Genomic DNA, 18,638 nt, shown 5'->3' on the forward strand with positions numbered 1-18,638 from the left:
AAACCCACACTACCCCGGGAGACGAAGCCACCTGGCTCCTGGAGTGGCGAGGGTGGGTCTACATGAGTCACCTCACCCGCAGATCTGGCGGGGTGGCTATCCTGTTGGCCCCGCATTTTCAGCCGGAGATCTTGGGGGTCAGGGAGCCGGTGCCAGGCCGTTTGCTTCACCTGACGGTTCGGCTGGGGGGCGCGGTGCTTCACTTGGTGAACGTCTACGCTCCTCGGGGAAGATTTTAACTGCGTCCTCGAGGGCAGGGACCACGGCGGTGCCCGCACTGGCTGTGCGTCGGGGAAGAGGTTGGGGGACTTGGTCAAGTCCTTCGACCTGGTGGACGTCTGGCGGACTCTCCATCCCGACTCCATCGCCTTCACCTTCGTGAGGCCTGGGGTTGGAGCGTCCAGAATCGACCGCCTGTACGTTTCGCGGGCGTACGCCTCCTGTTTTCCGAAGGCCTCCACGCGGCAGGTGTCGTGCACGGACCATCACCTGGTGTGGGTGGAACTCCTTCCATTCGGCGCCAGGCTTGGCTCCGCGTACTGGCACTTTAACAACCTGCTGCTGGAGGACGAGCGGTTCCGGGACTCGTTTCATCGTTTCTGGGCCGGCTGGAGAAGGAAGCGGGGAAGCTTCCCCTCGCTGAGGCTATGGTGGGACGTGGGCAAGGCTCACGTCCGCGTCTTCTATCAGGAGTACGCGAGGGGGTCGACCAAGAGGCGGAAATCCAGGATCGTGGAGTTGGAGAGGGAAATGCTCGACCTGGAGTCACGCCTCGGTCAGCCCGACGCGGACCCGGCCCTGCGCGGGGTGTACGAAGAGAAGAAGGCCGCGCTCCGGGACCTGCAGCTCGTCGGGGCTCGGGGCGAATACGTGAGGTCGCGGATCCAGCTCCTGCAGGACCTGGACCGCGGCTCCCCCTTCTTCTACTCGCTGGAAAAAAGGCGTGGCACCCGTCAGCAGCTCCTTGTGCTGCTGGCCGACGACGGGTCCCTCGTCTCGGATCCGGAGGGCATCAGGGCCCACGTCCGAAACTATTACACGGCTCTGTTCTCTCCGGATACGTCCAGCGAGGATGCTCGCAGAGTTCTGTGGGAGGACCTGCCGCAGCTCAGCCCGGAGGACGCCGGAAGGCTCGACGCTCCCGTCACTTTAGAGGAGCTGACCGGCGCCCTCGACTGGCTCTCGAGGGGCAAAACCCCGGGGCTGGACGGGCTGACTGTGGAGTTCTTCAGGGCGTTCTGGGACGTCCTGGGGAACGACTACGCACAGGTCCTGGGGGAGTGTCTAAATGCCGGACAGCTGCCCCTTTCTTGGCGCAGGGCGGTCATCGTCCTGCTGCCGAAGAAAGGGGACCTTCATTCCTTAAAGAACTGGCGTCCGGTCTCCCTCCTCAGCACGGACTACAAAATCTTCGCCAGGGTGTTGTCTTCTCGCCTGGCTTCCGTTCTGGCCCACATGATTCACCCGGACCAGTCCTACACGGTCCCGGGCCGGAGGATACACGACAACGTCCACCTGGTCCGGGACCTGATCCATTTCTGTCAACGGGCTGGTCTGCCGAGCGCCTTCCTGTCTCTCGACCAGGAGAAGGCGTTCGACAGGGTCGATCACGAGTACCTGCTCGGGACTCTGCAGGCATTCGAGTTCGGGACGCGGTTCGTCGCCCGGATCCGACTTTTGTACGCCGCCGCAGAGTGTCTGGTTAAAGTTAACGGGTCCCTGATGGGGCCCCTTCGCTTCGGGAGAGGAGTGCGTCAAGGCTGCCCCCTGTCCGGCCAGCTGTATTCCCTGTGCGTGGAGCCTTTCCTGCGCCTCTTGCGGAGGAGGTTGTCGGGGCTGGTTCTGCGCGGCGCGGGCACGGGGGTGGTCCTCTCGGCCTACGCCGACGATGTGCTCCTCACTTTCACCGACCCGGCTGACCTGGGGAGGATGCGCGAGTGCCAGGCCGTGTACTCGGCGGCGTCTTCCGCCAGGATCAACTGGGCCAAGTGTTCCGGACTACTGGTCGGTCCGTGGCGGGTGGACTCTCTGCCAGAGGAGTTACGGGGGTTCAGCTGGAGCACCACCCATCTCCTCTACCTGGGGGTCTACCTCAGCCCGGCTGAGGAATCCTGGCCGGCCAACTGGCAGGAGCTGGAGGCCAAAGTCTCGGCTCGCCTAGGCCGCTGGACAGGACTGCTCCGAGTACTATCTTACAGGAGTCGAGTGCTGGTCATAAACCAGCTGGTGGCCGCCATGCTGTGGTACCGGCTGGTCACTTTGGTCCCTCCTCCTGGCTTTGTCGCTGACATCCAGAGAACGTTGGTCGACTTCTTCTGGGACAAAAAGATGCACTGGGTCGCCGCGCAGGTTCTGAGTCTCCCTATTGAGGAGGGCAGTCAGTCGCTGGTGTGCGTCCGCACCCAGGTCGCGACGTTCTGCCTTCAGACCTTGTGGCGATACCTTTACGTCGAGCCTCCTCCTAGGTGGTGCGCCCTGGCGACGTATTTTTTCCGCCAGGTGCGTAACCTCTACTACGACACGCAGCTCCTGTTCGTCGACCGTGACGGTTTGGAGGTCTCCCTCAAGACGCTGCCTGTCTTTTACCAGGACCTGATCACTGTCTGGAACATGGTCGAATCGCGTCGCGCCTACCCTCCGACTGGAGTAGCGGCTGTCGTCAGGGAGCCGTTGCTCAGGAATCCGCACCTCCGTACTCGCGGGTTCGAGTGGCTGTCGGAGGGGAGGGCCGTGGCGGCGAGGGCGACCAAGGTCGGGGACGTGCTGGGTGCCGAGGGCCTGGGCTGGACGCTGCCACAGGACATTGCGAGCAGGGCAGCGGTAGACGTCCGGGACGTGGCCGCCGCCATCCGACGCCTTAAAACGGCGGTGCTCGGACCCGACGTAGTGCACCAGTTGGAGGACGCTCAGGTGTGCGGTGGGATCCCGTCCGCGCTCACCCCGGCCCGGACGGAATTTCACATTGGCCCCAAGGTCCCATACTTCCCGCGGGAGCCTGTGCCCCAAAACCTGAGCCGCCTCCGGAATTTTAATTTTGTTTCCTTCAAAGATATAAAAAGGAGGGCTCTGTATCGACTGCTGCTGCACACCGTCCACCTCGTCTCCCTCATCCACCGTCCGGACACTCCTTGGCATGCCCATGTGCCACCGGGCGGTGGGGATCCCCAGTGGAGGGCTCTCTACGTGGGGGTCCTCCCCCTCTCTCTCGGGGATCTGGGGTGGAGGGTGCTGCACGCAGCAGTCCCCTGCAACCGCAGATTGCGGTGATTCACGGACTCCCAGCCCAACTGCTTGTTCTGTGGCGCTGTGAAGTCCGTGGACCATGTATATATTGGGTGTGGGCGTTTGCACTCCCTTTTTGATTTTCTCAGAAACCTTCTCCTCTGCTTTTGGCTGCACTTCAGTCCCACGCTCCTGATCTTCGGGCACCCGGTACGGAGGAGAGAGGGCAGGTCTTACGACCTCCTCGTGGGTCTGCTCCTGGGCCTGTCCAAACTGGCCATCAACCGGTCCAGGCAGCGGGCCATCGCGGGCGTCGTTAGGGCCGACTGCCTGCCTCTCTTCCGGGGTCATGTTAGAGCCCGGGATCCTTGGAGAAGGAGCACGCGGTGTCCACCAACACCCTGGAGTCGTTCAGGGAGAGGTGGGCGCCGCAGGGAGTGGAGTGTATTATTACCCCGTCCAACTCTATGTTGATTTAATCCCTACCCTCCCCTTCACCTTTTTGATGACACAGCATTGCCCTTTGATGTGAAGGGCAGTGTTTGTCAGTGGCCACTCGGGTGTTTTCCTATTTTCCTGGTGGTGGCAATTGAATAAAGATTCGTGCACTTTGTGTCTTTCACTGTGTCTCGCACCTACACACACATACCATGGGTGCTGGGGAAAAAATAAGCACTACCGCAGTTCGGCGGTAGTGTGGGGGTTTAAAAAAAGAAAAAAAGAACAAGAGTTAAAAAATATTTAAAAAAAGAAAGAAAAAATAAAAAAAGAATGTCTTAATCCCTACCCTACCCTTCACTGTTTTGCTCACACAGCATTGCCCTTTCATGCGAATGGCAGTGCTTTTCACTGGCCGCTTGGGTGTTTTCCTATCTTCCTGGTGGTGGAAATTGAATAAAGATTTGTACATCTGGTGTCTTTCAATGTGTCTCGTACCTGCGCGTGCGCACACACACACACAAACACACACACACACACACACACACACAGCATGAGTGCTGGGGAAAAATAAGCACGACCACAGTTGGGTGGTAGTGTGGGGGTTAAAAAAAACAGGCGCGTCAGGGGTTCTGATCATTCTGAGAGCTGGCTCTGAGGGAGCTGGATCAGTGTCATGGACTCTCCACATGTAAGTAAGAGAAAAAAAAGAGGAGTGTCAGAAGGACTGATGAGTCAGGTACCTGACTCTGAATAACAACCTTCCAACCAACCCCACCTTCTTCTGTCACCCTCAATCTCCCCATGCTTCCTCTTGTTTCCCCTTCGATCCAGCTTGTGCTGCCTTTGGGAGAGGTTGGCCTTCCCTCCATCACCCAGGAATGTGGTCATCATTCCAGAGCATTCGCACTTTTATCCTGAGGGTCATCGCAGCTGAGGCAGGGGGAGAGAATGTGGCACATTCATGGTGGTCACACCTGTCATTAATCCACCGCAACCTCTCTTGGGGCTGCAAGAATTTCACTTCCCTCACTCAGACAGCTCCCATCCCTGTAGGGTAATATTGCTGCACCTATTTTTGTGTTAATTTACCACTGAAATGTGACTATGGGAAACCAGCATTGGCTGGGCAGGCAACCACGACTCCTCTGGCCCTGGATTCAAAAAATGACCTTGGAATTGATCATCACATTCGGGATCACAGTGCCCACTGCCTCTGAAATCCCTCACTTACCGAGACTACACTCTCAGTATTCACCTTTCTCAGCTGTCATCTCAATTTACTCTAAATTCTGTGTCCAATGATTCTGCCCCTCCAGCTACCCAATGAAGGAGCAGCACTCCGAAAGCTTCTACTTCCAAATAAACCTATTTTACTATCATCTGGTGTTGTGTGCTTTTTAACTTTGGCCATCTGAAGGAGCTGCCATCTCAGACTGAATCAGCTGAACTGTTTTTCATTCATGATTTGAGAAGATTAAAACCTCACCTTCAATCCCCAGCACAAAGCCCATTCTCAATCCATAGCTCGGAGACATATACCTCAGAGAGACACCTACAGGCTGCACTCAGTAATACACACACTCTGTGAGACAGGCAGCACTGAGGAACACACTCACACTCCATGCTGCGGACAGGTGTCTCACTGAATGTGGGTGTGTTACTGTGCGCTGTCTGTGGTGTGTCTCTGAGTAACACACTCACACTCAGAGAGACATGTAGAGGCAGAATTCGGTTAAACACTCACACTCAGAGAGAGCACACAGCCAACAAAGTCTGTGATTGGCCGAAGATTATTTCAGGGGCGATCTGACATGCAGCAGAGAATGCACAGTGCGATCCCATCAGCTGGGCATGGACCAACAAAGTGAAGAGGGAATACATCAGATTGTACTTATTGAGTCCTAACAATTTTCTCTTTTTTTGGAATCTACATAAATTCCTGACCAAAGGGATCATATGAAAATGATTGATGATTGTAACTGATTGACAGGCCAAGTAACCAATTGTGACCATGACCTGCTGAAATTCAGCCAATCAACTGGGGTGGAAGTCAGCTATTTCCAAAGCAAACAGAGACAGAGACTGAATCTTCACCTTTATTCCCTTTTCCACATTCACATTGACAGAAAAAAGAAACTGGAATTAATAGCCCAGACAGAGGAAGCTGCTCAAATTCACAGCCACAATGCAGCTTGAGGAAAACACTTGGAGAGATTTTCTCAATAACATGAGAATCCTGTCCCTTTAAACAGTGATAAAACCTTAAATTGAAACTGGAGGCTGAGCAGGAAGGAGATCTGGTTTACTGAAGCAGAGACTTCTGAGGTTCACATTGGTTTGTACAGCTGTCATCACAAGGCAATCCTGTCCCCATCAAACACTCCCAGGACAAGGACAGTATGAGGTTTGACACAGTGTAAAGCTCTCTTGCCGCTCCCCCAATGACCTGCTTTAATATCCAAACCTCAGAAGTATCTCTGAGCAATCCTGAGAAGGAAGTGAGTTGAAATTCAGTTCTGACAATGACCTTTGTCCTGCCAGCTCAGTCCTGTTCTATTTAAAGTTGTGTCTCCTCTGTGGACTGTCTCAAACACTCTACACACATTCTGATCTCCTGATACTCTTGCTGAGGGGAGAGGGGAGAGTCACGTGGGTGAGGGCACAGGAGAAGCTAGCGTTGGACTCCCAGTCAGACCCAGAGAGTGTCAGCAGGCTGCTGACACTGTAGGTGCTGTCCGAAGCTCGCAGATAGTTGCTGGTCTGAACACCGTCCGAAATCACTGCACCGTCCTTCTTCCACTGCACCTCCAGCTGATCGGGATAGAAGTGATTGGCAAGGCACACCAGGGTGGCAGTGCCCTTGGCATTGACCTGCTCCGGGGAGGGAGGCAGCAGGGTCAGCTTGGGCTGAGAGTTGTCACGGCCTGAAAGACAAGAGAAACAATCTTAATTCCTACCACTGGAAGGGAATTCAACCCTTCACTGTCCATACAATCTTTTTGAAAATTTGTAGTCAATACAGAATAAACCCAACAAATGACCAGGCATTGTTCAAATTGCTTCTTGGGATGTGAGTGTCACTGGCAGGGCCAGTATTTATTACCCATCCCTAACTGCTCCAGAGAAAGTGATGGTGAAGCAGCAGAGAGAGAAGGGACAGTTTTGGACCATTGTTGAGAAAATGAATGTGGGCAGCTGGAAGGGCTGTCAATGGGGGAGCATTTTCGTGACAGTGCTCAGATTCAGAGTAGGAATGCAAATGGAGAACCATGGAGCAAGTGTAAAAGTTTTCATTTTACTCAACTGTGTGGTGTTTTGGTAAAAGTGGATCGGAACAAGCGGCATTGTGGGAAATCAGTGTCAAGACAATGGGAGCCCTCGAAGGACGAGACAGAGATTGTTCAGAATCTGTTCCCACAAAGAGTAAGGGTGTGACTTCCAGATCTAGACCAAATGAACAAGAGGATTAGGGGTCATGTACTGACATGGATTGGGAACTGGTTGGCAGACAGGACAGGAAGAACGAGTCTTTTTCTGAATGACAGGTAATTACAACTTAGGGTGCCACAGGGGTCAGTCTTTGGTACTCAGTTATTCATAAATTATAATAATAGAATCATCGAATCAGAGAGACCCAAAAGGCCCATCAGCCCATTGTGTCCAGACTGGTCATAAAACAACAACCCAATAATTCTCATCCATTTTCCGAGCATCAGGGAATGAGATGCAGTATGTGTTCAATAAAGAATTAGATATAGTTCTTCGGATTAAAGGGATCAAAGGATTTGGGGAGAAAGCAGGAACAGGGGACAGTGTTGGATGATCAGCCATGATCATATTGAATGGTGGAGCATGTTTGGGGGCCGAACGGCCTACTGCTGCTCCTAGTTTGGATGTTTCTATCTCTTTCTCAGATAATGAAAGAATGTCTCTTGTCAATTTGAAGCTGCAAGTCAAATGTTTGTGGAGGTGGAAGACGTGGCCATGGTGATTAATGCAGGTCAGTAAGGTGGTAAGAAGACACATGGGATAAACTGTTCTTCATTTTCCCTTGATGGAATGAGGGCATTGCTGGATTGGCAGCATTTATTGCCCATCGCTATTCACCCAGAGGGCAGTTTAGTGTCAACCACATTGCTGTGGGTCTGAGGTCACATGGTAAGGATGGCAGTTTCCTTCCCTGAAGGACATTAGGGAATCAGATGGCTTTTTCCTGACAATCAACGATGGTTTCATGGTCCTCATTAGACTCTTAATTCCAGATTTTCTTTGATTGAATTTGAATGCCACCATCTGCTGGATTCTAACCTTGGTCCCCAGAACATTATCTGGATCTCTGGATTAACAGTTCAGCAATAACACCATTAGTCCATCACCTCCTTTATCTCAGTATTGGTTGACAGCGAAAGCAAGAAGTTTGTTTATTCAGCAACTGGATAAAACCCCAGTTAGAGCACAGGGAGAGAACAGTGTATGGTTCTGGTGACCACATTACAGGAAGGATGGGATTCCATTAGAGATGTGGACAGACGAGGAGTTTGTCTGGAATGGGGACTTTGAGCTTTGAGGAATGATTGGTTTTGCTGGAAGTGTTTTCTTTGGAACAGAGGCGGCTGAGGGGAGATTTGATTGTGGTGTGTAAAATGATGAGGGGCCTGGACAGAGAGGGGAGGAAGGACTGATTTCCACCAGCACAGAGGGCAATAACCATGGGGAGAGAGTGAAATCAGTTGGGGGCAGGGTTAGAGGGGAGTTGAGGGTATTTGTTTTCACCCAGAGGCTGGTGGGATGTGGGACTCACTGTCTGAAAGGGTGGGAGAGGCAGAAACACTCATCACATTGAGAAAAAGCTTGGATATTCACTTCAAACAGTGAAACCTCCAGAGTTATGCAGCAAGAGCTGGAAAGTGGGATGGAGCTCGATACCTCTTTAACAAACCTCCGATCACCCAGAGATCAGGGGAAATGTATCCGAGAACATTGGAGCAGAATCGGACCCAAACACTTTGGGAAAGAGTTACATTGGGGTGTCTGTGTAGAAGGTTCTAGATTACATTTCAAACCGTACTGCACACTGCTGGGCTGAGGTCAAGGGTGAGACTGCAAAGAGTCTCAGTGTCCTTTGGGTCACTGCTCCTAATGACCCCATGCCCCCGGAAGTTGAGAGTACACAGACAATGGGTGAATGTCCGGATCAGGAGACTTCAATCTTAAAGAAAGACTTGCATTTGTGTAGCGCCTGTCCCCAACTCAAGATGTCCCAATGGATCTTTCCAGCAGACTGTGCAGAGCGAGATCGCAAACACAGTATGATAAATAGCAGAGAAATAGATTTTTTGTGATTTCTATGGGGGGATAAATATTGATCAGGGACACTGGGGGTTCTGCCTGCTCTTCATCAAACAGTGCCATGGAATGGCATCTTTCACAACTGAAAGACTCCCAGTTCATCCAAAAAAAGGAAGAATAGATCACTGAAAGTGAAGTTGCACGTCGGTGGGCGGGGGGGGGGGGGGCGGGTGTGGAGGGGGAGGTGGGGGGGGTTGTGACAAAATCATTTGGTTTGCTTTCCTTTATTGGTCAGTGCATTGAGTATTGGAGTTGGGAGCTGTTGCGGCTGGACAGGACGTTGGTTTGGGCACTTTTGGAATACTGTGTGCAATTCTGGTCTCCCTGCTGTAGGGAAAATGTTGTGAATCTTAAAATGATTCAGAAAAGATTTACAAGGATGCTGCCAAGGTTGGAGGGTTTGAGCTATCGGGAGAGGCTTAAATGCTGAGGCTGTTTTCCCTGGATCATTGCAGGTTGATGGGTGACCGTATAGAGGTTTATAAAATCATGAGGGGCATCGATAGGGTGAATAGAGAAGATCTTTTCTCCAGAGTGGGGGAGTCCAGAACTGGAGGGCAGAGGTTGAAGGTGACGGGGAAAGATTTAAAAGGGACCTAAGGGGCAACGTTTTCATTCAGAGGGTGTTAAATGTATGGAATGAGCTTCCAGAAGAAGTGGTGAAGGCTGGTACAAGGACAACATTTAAAAGGCATGCATATGTAAATAGGAAGAGTTTAGGGGGATATGGGCATCAATCCAGCCCTTAACAGTTCAGGCTCTTCCAAACACATTTCCAGACAGTTTTGTTTGACAAGCAGTCACTGTTGCAATGTCAGGAACGTGGCAGCCAGTTTCTACACAGCAAGATCCAACTAGAAGCAATGAGATCAAAGAGCATTAATGATGTTGGATTATGATAAATATTGGCCTGATTAGATTCCCTACAATGTGGAAATAGTCGTTCAGCCTGACAAGTCCACATCAACCCTCCGAACAGCAGCCCAATGAGAAACTTTCCGTACATTTACTCCTGACTATTTCACCGAACACTGTAGGGAATTTCGAACGGCCAATTCACCTGACCTGCACATCTTTGGACAGTGGGAGTAAACCAGAGCACCTGGGGGAAACCCACACAGCCACAGGGAGAATGTGCAAACACCACACAGACAGTTTCCCAAGGACGGGAATTAAACCCGGTCCTTGGTGCTGTGAGGTCGCAGTACCATCTCTGAGCCACCATGCCTGAAGTCAACACAACGATAAAGTAATTTGGTTCACTTGGATGGAAAATGAGAAAACAGAAGGTGAAGGAGAAGGTACGATTGCTGATTAGCGATGGGATTGATTGTTACCAGAAAATAAAAGATAGGGATGGATATTCTCAATATCAAAGGAACTAAAGAAGTGCAGGGAAAATCAATAACAGAACAAACTTAAAGGGTTTGTATCTAACTGCACGAAGCATTCAGAGTAAGGTAGACAAAGTGATGCCAAAAAATCCAGGTAAATTGAGTGTCCAAGGAATTTAAACGAATTAAAGTGGAGAAGGGCTCAGGAGAGGTTATTCAAGATTCTAGAAGACGTACGAGGACAGAGAGTACAGAAAGGAACAAGAGTCGAACATCAAGCCCAGCAGATAAGAGGACAATAATGAGAAGGAGGGCAGTCAATGCAGGACTGAGGGTGTTGTACTTAAAAGCACACAGTATACACAATGAGCTGGTAGTGCAGATTGAATCTGGCAGGTACAATGTTGTGGGTATAACAGAGACATAGCTGTAAGGGGATCCCGGCTGGGAACTAAATATCCAAGGATACATGTCCTATCAAAAGCTCAGGCAGATGGCCAGAGGGGGAAGAGTTGCCTTGTTAGTGTGAAATAAAATTCAATCAACAGCAAGAAGTGATAGAGAGTCAGAAGGTGTAGAATCTGTGTGGGTAGAGTTGAGGAACCGCAATAAAGAATCTGATGCAGGTTATGTTCAGTTCTCCAAGCAGTAATCAGGGTGTGGGGAATAAAATCAATCAGGATACAGAAAAGACAGAAACTAAATGTCAGGGTAGACCTCAATGGATAGATGGACTGGGTAGTGCGTCTAAAGAAAAGGATTTCAAGGAATATCCACGAGATGGTTTTTGGAGCAGCTTGTGGTTGAGCCACTATGGAACAGGCAGGTTTGGATTTAGTGATGTCTAATGAGGCAAACCTGATTAGTGAGTTTAAGGTGAAAGTATCCCTGTGGATAAGGGACCATAATATGATGGAATTCCCCCTGTAGCTTGAGAGGGAGAAGCTACAATCTGATGGAACTGTATTTCAGTTGAGTAAACAGAACTACAAAGACATGAGGAAGGTGCTGGCCAGAGTTGATTGGAAGGGGAGCCGAGCAGGTAAGATGGTGGGGCAGCAAACAGCAGAGTTTCTGGGAGTCATTCGGGAAGGAGAGTAGGAATTCATCCCAAAAAAGAAAAACAAACATACTCAGGGGAGGACAAGGCAATCACGGCTGATGAGGGAGGTCTAGGACAGCATAAAAACAAAAGAAAAGGCATCCAATGTGGTGGAGAATAGTGGGAAGTCAGAGAATTAGGAAGTCTTTAAAAACCTACAGAGGATAACGAAAAAAGCATTAAGGGTGGAGAAGGTGAAATGTGGGGGTATGCTCGCCAGTAATACAAAAGAAGATTGGAAGAGTTTTAGCAGATATATAAAAAGGAAGAGGGAGGCAAAAATAGACATTGGATCATTGGAAAGTGAGGTTGGAGAAAGAATAGGAGGAAATGATGGAATCGCCGAGGAATTGAATCGGTACTTTGCATCAGTCTGCACCATGAAAAACACCAGCAGCATTCCAGTACTTCAAGACTGTCAGGGGGCAGAGGGGAGTGTAGTGTCCATTACTAAGGAGGAGGTACTGGGGAAGCTGAAAGGTCTGAATATGATAACTCACCCAGACTGGATGAACGACACCCGTGTGTTCTGAAGGAGATCACTGAGGAGAGTGTGGAGGCATTGGTGATGATCTTTAAGGAATCAATGGAGTCAGGGTGTGGAGGTGGAGATTTGGTGGGGGTAAGGGATAAAAAAATGGCTCACATACCAACCCTGTTTAAGAAGGGAGGGAGGTAGAAGATGGGACATTATAGGCCAGTTAGCCTGGACTCAGCTTTCGGTAAGATTTTAGAATTCAATTTAGGGGTGAAATTGCAGAGGACTTGGAAGTGCAATGGTAAAATAAGCTTGAGACAACACGGTTTCATCAAGGGGAGGTCATGCCTGGCATATCTGTTCGAACTCTTTGAGGAGGCAATGAGCCAGTCAGATAAAGGAGAGTCCGAGGAAGTAATGTGTTTGGAATTCCAGAAGGTATTTGACGTATGATAAGCACCCATAGTTTTAGGGGCAATGTACTGGCATGGACTGAGGACTGGGACTGGCAGGTTGCTATAAAGCAGAGAGTGAGGAAAGATGGCAGTTGGTGACGAGTAGAGTTCTGCAGGTGTCAATGTTGGGTCCATAACTATTCACGTTATACATTAACAATCTGGATGAAGGAAGTGAAGACATTGTTGCTAAGTTTGCAGGTGACATGAGATAGATGGAGGGACAGGTCGTGTTGAGGAAGTGGGAAGGCTGAAAAAGGTCCTGGAGAGGCTCGGAGAGTGGGCAATGAAGTGACAGATAGAATACAAGAAGGAATGCTAAGACTGTTTGCTAAATGTGGAAAACCTTTGGAAATCTAAAGCAGAAACCTCATTTAGGTTTCCCTTCAGGTTAACTGGCATGTCCAGTTTGTGCTTGGGAAGGCAAATGAAATGCTAGCATTCATTTCAATAGGGCCAGAATACAAGAACAGAGATGTACTGCTGAGGCTGTGTAAGGTTCTGGTCAGACTGCATTTGGAATATTGTGTGCATTTTCGGACCCATGTTCTAAGAAACAATGTGCTGGCATTGGAGGGGTTTACAAGAATGATCCTGGGGATGAAGAGCTTGTCATATGAGGCGTGGTTGAGGACTCTGGGTCTGTACTCGATGGAGCTTACAAGGATGAGGAGGGATTTTATTGAAATTTACAGGTTACTGATAGGCCTGGATAGAGTGGATGCAGAGAAGATGTTTCCAAATACAGGAGAGACTCGGTAACCAAGGTACAGCCTCAGAATGAAGGGCCGACTCTTTCGAGCTGAGATGAGGAGGAATTTCTTCATCCAGAGGGTGGTGGATCTGTGGAACTCATTGCTACAGAGGGCAGTGGAGGCCAAGTCACTGAGTGTATTAAAGACAGAGATAGATAGGTTCGTGATTGTTAAGGGGATGGAAAGTTCCTGTGGAGCAGGCAGGAGAATGGGGGTGAGAAGCATATCTGCTAAGATCAAATGGCAGAGCAGATTCAATGGGCTGAATGGCTGATTTCTGCTCCTATTTCTTAAAGTCTTCTGGAGAGTTTCCCCAAAACCCTGGAACATTGAACCTACTGGACTGTGAGCCCTGCTGTAGCTGTTTATCATCAGAACATTGCCAAGAGATGACCAAAGGGTGAAGAGAGTGTGGGAACTTCAGAATGCTTCCCAGCTCCTGGAATACCATGAGAGCAGGAAGTGTGGTCAGTGACAGCAGTTGGACCTCCGGGTTCTGGAGCTTGAGGAGCAGCTGGTGTCAGTGCGGAGAGTCCGTGAGGCAGAGAGCTCCGTGGAGAGCACGTTTCTAGATGTGGTCACTCTGCAGCTTCAGAGTATGCAGGGACAGAGGGAATGGGGGAGCAGCAGACAGTCCAAAAGGACTAGGCCACTAGTACAGGAATCCCCAGAGTGCCTCCCACTCTCCAACCAGGGTTCAGTTCAGAATCCTGATGAGAATGATGGTTCATCTCGGGAGTGCAGCCAGAGCCAAGCCCCTGGCACCACGGTGGGGAGCTCAGCTGTACAGTAGGACACAAAGAAGACTGGAAGAGCGATACTGAGAGGATATTCGAGAGTGAGGACAATCGATAGGTGTTTCTGCAGCTGCAGATGGGAATCCAGGATGGTGTGTTGTCTCCCTGGTGCCAGGGTCAAGGATGTCACTGAGCGGCTGCAGAGCACCCTGACGGGAGAGGGGGAACAGGCAGCAGTCGTAGACCACATTGCTCCCAGTGATGGATGGAGAAAAAGGAACATGGTCCTGCAGTCAGAAGTTCGGGAGCTCTGGAGGGAATAAGCAGCAGGAACTCAAAAGTAGGAATCTCCGGATTACTCACAGTGGTACTCACACGCAGGTGAGAATAGAATCAGGAGGTGAACACAGGTGACTTCGGGGCTGGAAAGAGGATTCCTGAGGGAGAGCATCAGATTCTTGTGAGGTGGTTTACTAGTGCTGTTAGAGAGGGTTTAAATTAACTTGGCAGAGCTGTGGGAGCCAGGAGAGAATGTCAGAGAGGAACACAAAGGAACACAGAATCCTCAATGCAGACAACAAGTCACCTCCCAGTGGGAAGGATGTGGAGGAATACAAATGCATGAATTTACAGAGACCTGCAAATATGATAGAGTTGTTATAAATGGGCGGGGGGTCTTTAGTTTCTGAATATAGACTGGGATAGTAGCAGTGTAATGGGCAGGGAGAGCCCAGAGTTGTGAAAGTGTGTTCAGGTGAATTTTCAGGTGGCATCGGTGGCGCAGTGGTGGCTCAGGTGGGGCAGCACGGTGGCTCAGTGGTTAGTACTGCAGCCTCACCGTGCTAGGGTCACAGGTTCGATTCCAGCCTTGGATGACTGTCTGTGTGGAGTTTGCACATTCTCCCTGTGTCTGCATGGGTTTCCTTTGGGTGTTCTGGTTTCCTCCCATGGTCCAAAGATGTGCAGGTCAGGTGAATTAGCCATGCTAAATTGCCCATAGTGTTAGATGCTTTACTAAAAGGGAATTGGGTCTGGGTGGGTTACTCTTCGGAGCATCGGTGTGGACTTGTTGGGCCGAAGAGCCTGTTTCTACACTGTCGAGACTCTAATCTAATTATTGGCACCGAAGAAGGCTGTCTAAGAATACAATGGAATCTTGAGCAACTGGACCAGTGGGCTGAGGAATGGCAGATGGAGTTTAATACAGATCAATGTGAGTGCTGTATTTTGGTAAGACACAAGAGATGGATGTGATCCCAAACAAATATTTCAGGTCTGTATTTATTGTGGAGAAAGCGAGGGAATTTGGAAAAAAAGTGATGTCTTGACAAGAGACCACACACAAATGAGGAGACGCTCAAGATATGAAAACACATAAAGGTAGTATATAAACCCTAGGACCTGATCATGTGTATCCCAGAATATTGTGGGTAACTAGGGAAGAGATTGCTGGGCCCCTTGCTGAGAAATGTGAATCACTGACAACCATGGGGAAGGTGCTGGAGAACCAGAGACGTTGGCTAATGTTATGCCATTATTTAAGAAAGACTGTAAGGAAAAGCCAGGGGAACTATAGACCAGTGAGCCTGATGTCAGTGCTGGGTAAGATGTTGGAGTGGATTATGTGGGATAGGATTTACATTCTTTGGATAATCGATGTGGTTTTATGCATAGGAAATCATGTCTCCTGAATTTGATTGAGGAGGTGACAAAGAAGATTGATGAAGACAGAACAGTAGACATAGTCTATATGGACTTCAGTAAAGTTTTTGACAAGGTTCCACATGATTGACAGGTTAGTAAGGTTAGACCACATGGGATCCAGGGGGAGTGAGCCATTGGGATTAAAAAAATTAGATTGAAGAGAGGAGACAGAGAGTGGTGGTAAAAGGTTGCTTTTCAGACTGGAGATCTGCGAATAGTTGTGTGCCACTAACATTGGTGCTGGGTTCATTACTTCTATCATTTAAAGAAATGATTTGGATGTGAATATAGGAGTTACAGTAAGTTTGTAGATGATATCAAAATTGGTGAGATAGTCGATAGGAAAGAAATTCATCTCAGGGTACAGCGGGACCTTCATCAATGGGGCAATGGGCAGAGGTGTGCCAAATGGAGTTCAGTTTAGATAACTGTGGGATGTTGCATTTTGGAAAGGCAACCCAGGGCAGAACTTATACAGTGGTCGGGCCATGTGGGGTGTTGCTGAACAAAGAGACCTCGGAGTGAAGATGCAAGTGCATTATTACTTGAAAGTGAGGTCACAGGTAGACAGGGTGATGAAGGAGTTGTTGGGTACACTTGCCTTTATTGGTGATTGCTTTGAGTAGAGGAGTTAGGACATCATGTTGCAGCTGTACAGGAGGTTAGTGAGGCCACTTTGGGAATAATGTGAACAATCCTGATCACCTCGCAATAGTAAGGATGCTGTTAACCTTAAAAAGCTGCAGAAAATACTTACAAGAACATGGCCAGGAACTGGAGGGTTTGAGCTATAGGGAAAAGCCGAAGAAACTGGGCCTATTTTTCCTGCAGCATCTAAGGCTTCGGGGTGACCTTATAGATGTTTATACAATCATAAGGGGCATGGACCGGGTGTATATCCAAGGCCTTTTCCTTGGGAAAGGGAGTCCAAAACAAGATGGCATCGGTTTAAGGTGAGAGGCAAAATATTCAAAAGGGACCTGAGGGTAACTTGTCACATAGAGGGTGCTGTGTGTCTGGATCGAGCTGCTCGAGAAAGTATTGGAGGCAGATACTATTACAGCATTTAAAACGCATTGGGATGGGTACATGAATAGGAAGGGTTTTGAGGGATGGAAGCCAAATGCTGGTTAATAAGATGAGGTCAGTTTAGGATATCTGGTTATCATGGACAAGTTGAACTGAAAGGTCTGTTTCCACGCTGTATGACTCCATGACTATGAGAGGCTGGAAAAGCTGAGACTTTTTATTCTGACGCATAAGAGTCTGAGAAGTGAACTTATAGATGTTTATAAAATCATGAGGGCCATTGAAAATGTGAATAATTCAGGAAGGAGGTGAAGTTTTGTAGAAATTGCAAAAAATATTCCTGAAGATCATTCCAGTGATGAGGAACATCAGTTATACAGATTGATTGGAGAATTTGGGACTGTCTTCTTAGGAGAAGGCTGAGAGGGGATTTGTTTGAGGAATTAAAACCAGGAGGGGCTTGGACAGAGTAAATAGGGAGAAAATGTTCCCAATTGAGAAAGGATTGAGACTGAGAGACCACAGATTGAAAGTAATTAGTGAAAGTAACAAAAGTGAGATGGGGAACAACATGTTCAACCAGTGAGTTGGTTAAGGTGTGGAATGCACTGCCTGAGAGTGGGGTGGAGGCAGCTTCAATTGATACATTCCGAAGGGAATGAGACTGTTATTTGAAAAGGAACAATGTGCAGGGTGACAGGGAGAAGGCAGGAGAATGACACTCTGTAAATTGCTCATTCAGAGAATCAGTACAGACAGGATGGGTGGAATGGCCTCCTTGTGCACTCTAACAATTCTGTCATTGTGTGATTGAGCAGAGTTAAAGCTGGGGGAGGTGCGAGCTCGGTGTCTCACTGTGCTGCTGCTGCTGCTGCTGCTGCTGCTGCTGCTGCTGAGGTCAGTGAGATCAGAGACTGGGACAGGGAGCCAGAGCTCACATCAAACTCTGCCCGTGTCCGTCACACTGAGACTGACAGGAGGCTACTTACTGATTTCACTCCATGCTGCAGGAATGGGACCACAGGCTGCAAATGGACAGAGCTCCTCCACACGGTGCGTAAAACTGACTGACTTATATCTTGCTGTTTAAAGGGGGTAATGGAACTAAAGAAATATAGCTGGACACCCTGTTAGACACAGTGCTCCTCAATCAACCATTTCATTCACTGCAGCTCCCCACTAACACCTTCAACAATTCAGCAATTTTATTTTAGAAAGTGTATTTCAGTATTGACAGAGTTATTGACAGAGTTAATAACGGAGGATTGAAGTTTACTTACTCAGTCTGAGCTTGGTTCCTGGACCGAACGTGTACCACAGTGAGAGCTCCCAGTGCATAGGCTGTACAAAAACATCTACTCTCTGCTTCCCCCCGTCACTATCAACCTTTCCCTGTCTCCCAGTCTCTCGTTCACTCTCAACTTCTTTCTGCCCCTCTCTGTCTCTTCCTCATTCATGTGTCTTTCTGTCTCTGTCTCTCTCTGTGTCCAGCTGGGCTTGAGAGCTTTATGAAATTTATTTTTCGATATTAAATCTTGCAGCTGATCTTCACGCGTGGCCATGGAGTGTAAGAGGGAAACTTAAGGCCTTCAAGTGAGTGGAGGACAGCACAGGGACTGGAGTGTGTAGTGGACAGTGACAATCTCAGCATGGGGTAATTTGTTCAGTTTCATTTGTATCTAATTGTGGACGTGTCAGTTCAGACTGTGTGTCCATTATTATACATTTTATATAACTGATTCATGTGTCAGGGCACGAGGTGGTGCTGTGTGTCTTGAGGTTTTTGTATGGCTTTGTATCACTGTGTAGTAGCTATAGTAGCTGTTCTGACAATAATAGTCAGCGACATCTTCATTCTGAACATTCTTGATTGTCAGGGTGTAACTGGTCCCTGATCCACTGCCGGTGAATCGGTCAGAGACTCCTGTATATCGAGATGTTGCATCATAGATCAGGAGAGAGGGTTTCTGACCTTCTCGCTGCTGGTACCAAGCAAGGTAGCTGCTAATGTCTTGACTGGCCGTACAGGTGA

At 49.1% G+C, this 18,638-nt stretch overlaps 1 long non-coding RNA gene across 1 annotated transcript; it reads right to left on the reverse strand.

Moving 5' to 3' along the window:
- Window positions 1–5,745: 5,745 nt before the first annotated feature.
- On the reverse strand, window positions 5,746–18,285 carry LOC140479418 (uncharacterized). Its single transcript, XR_011961027.1, has 2 exons — window positions 17,887–18,285; window positions 5,746–6,587 (listed from the first exon to the last, which is right to left on the reverse strand). It is a non-coding gene; the product is annotated as an uncharacterized lncRNA (long non-coding RNA).
- Window positions 18,286–18,638: the final 353 nt, after the last annotated feature.

The sequence above is a fragment of the Chiloscyllium punctatum genome, chromosome 7 (assembly GCF_047496795.1).
Source record: "Chiloscyllium punctatum isolate Juve2018m chromosome 7, sChiPun1.3, whole genome shotgun sequence".
In the NCBI taxonomy this organism is placed as follows: domain Eukaryota; kingdom Metazoa; phylum Chordata; class Chondrichthyes; order Orectolobiformes; family Hemiscylliidae; genus Chiloscyllium; species Chiloscyllium punctatum.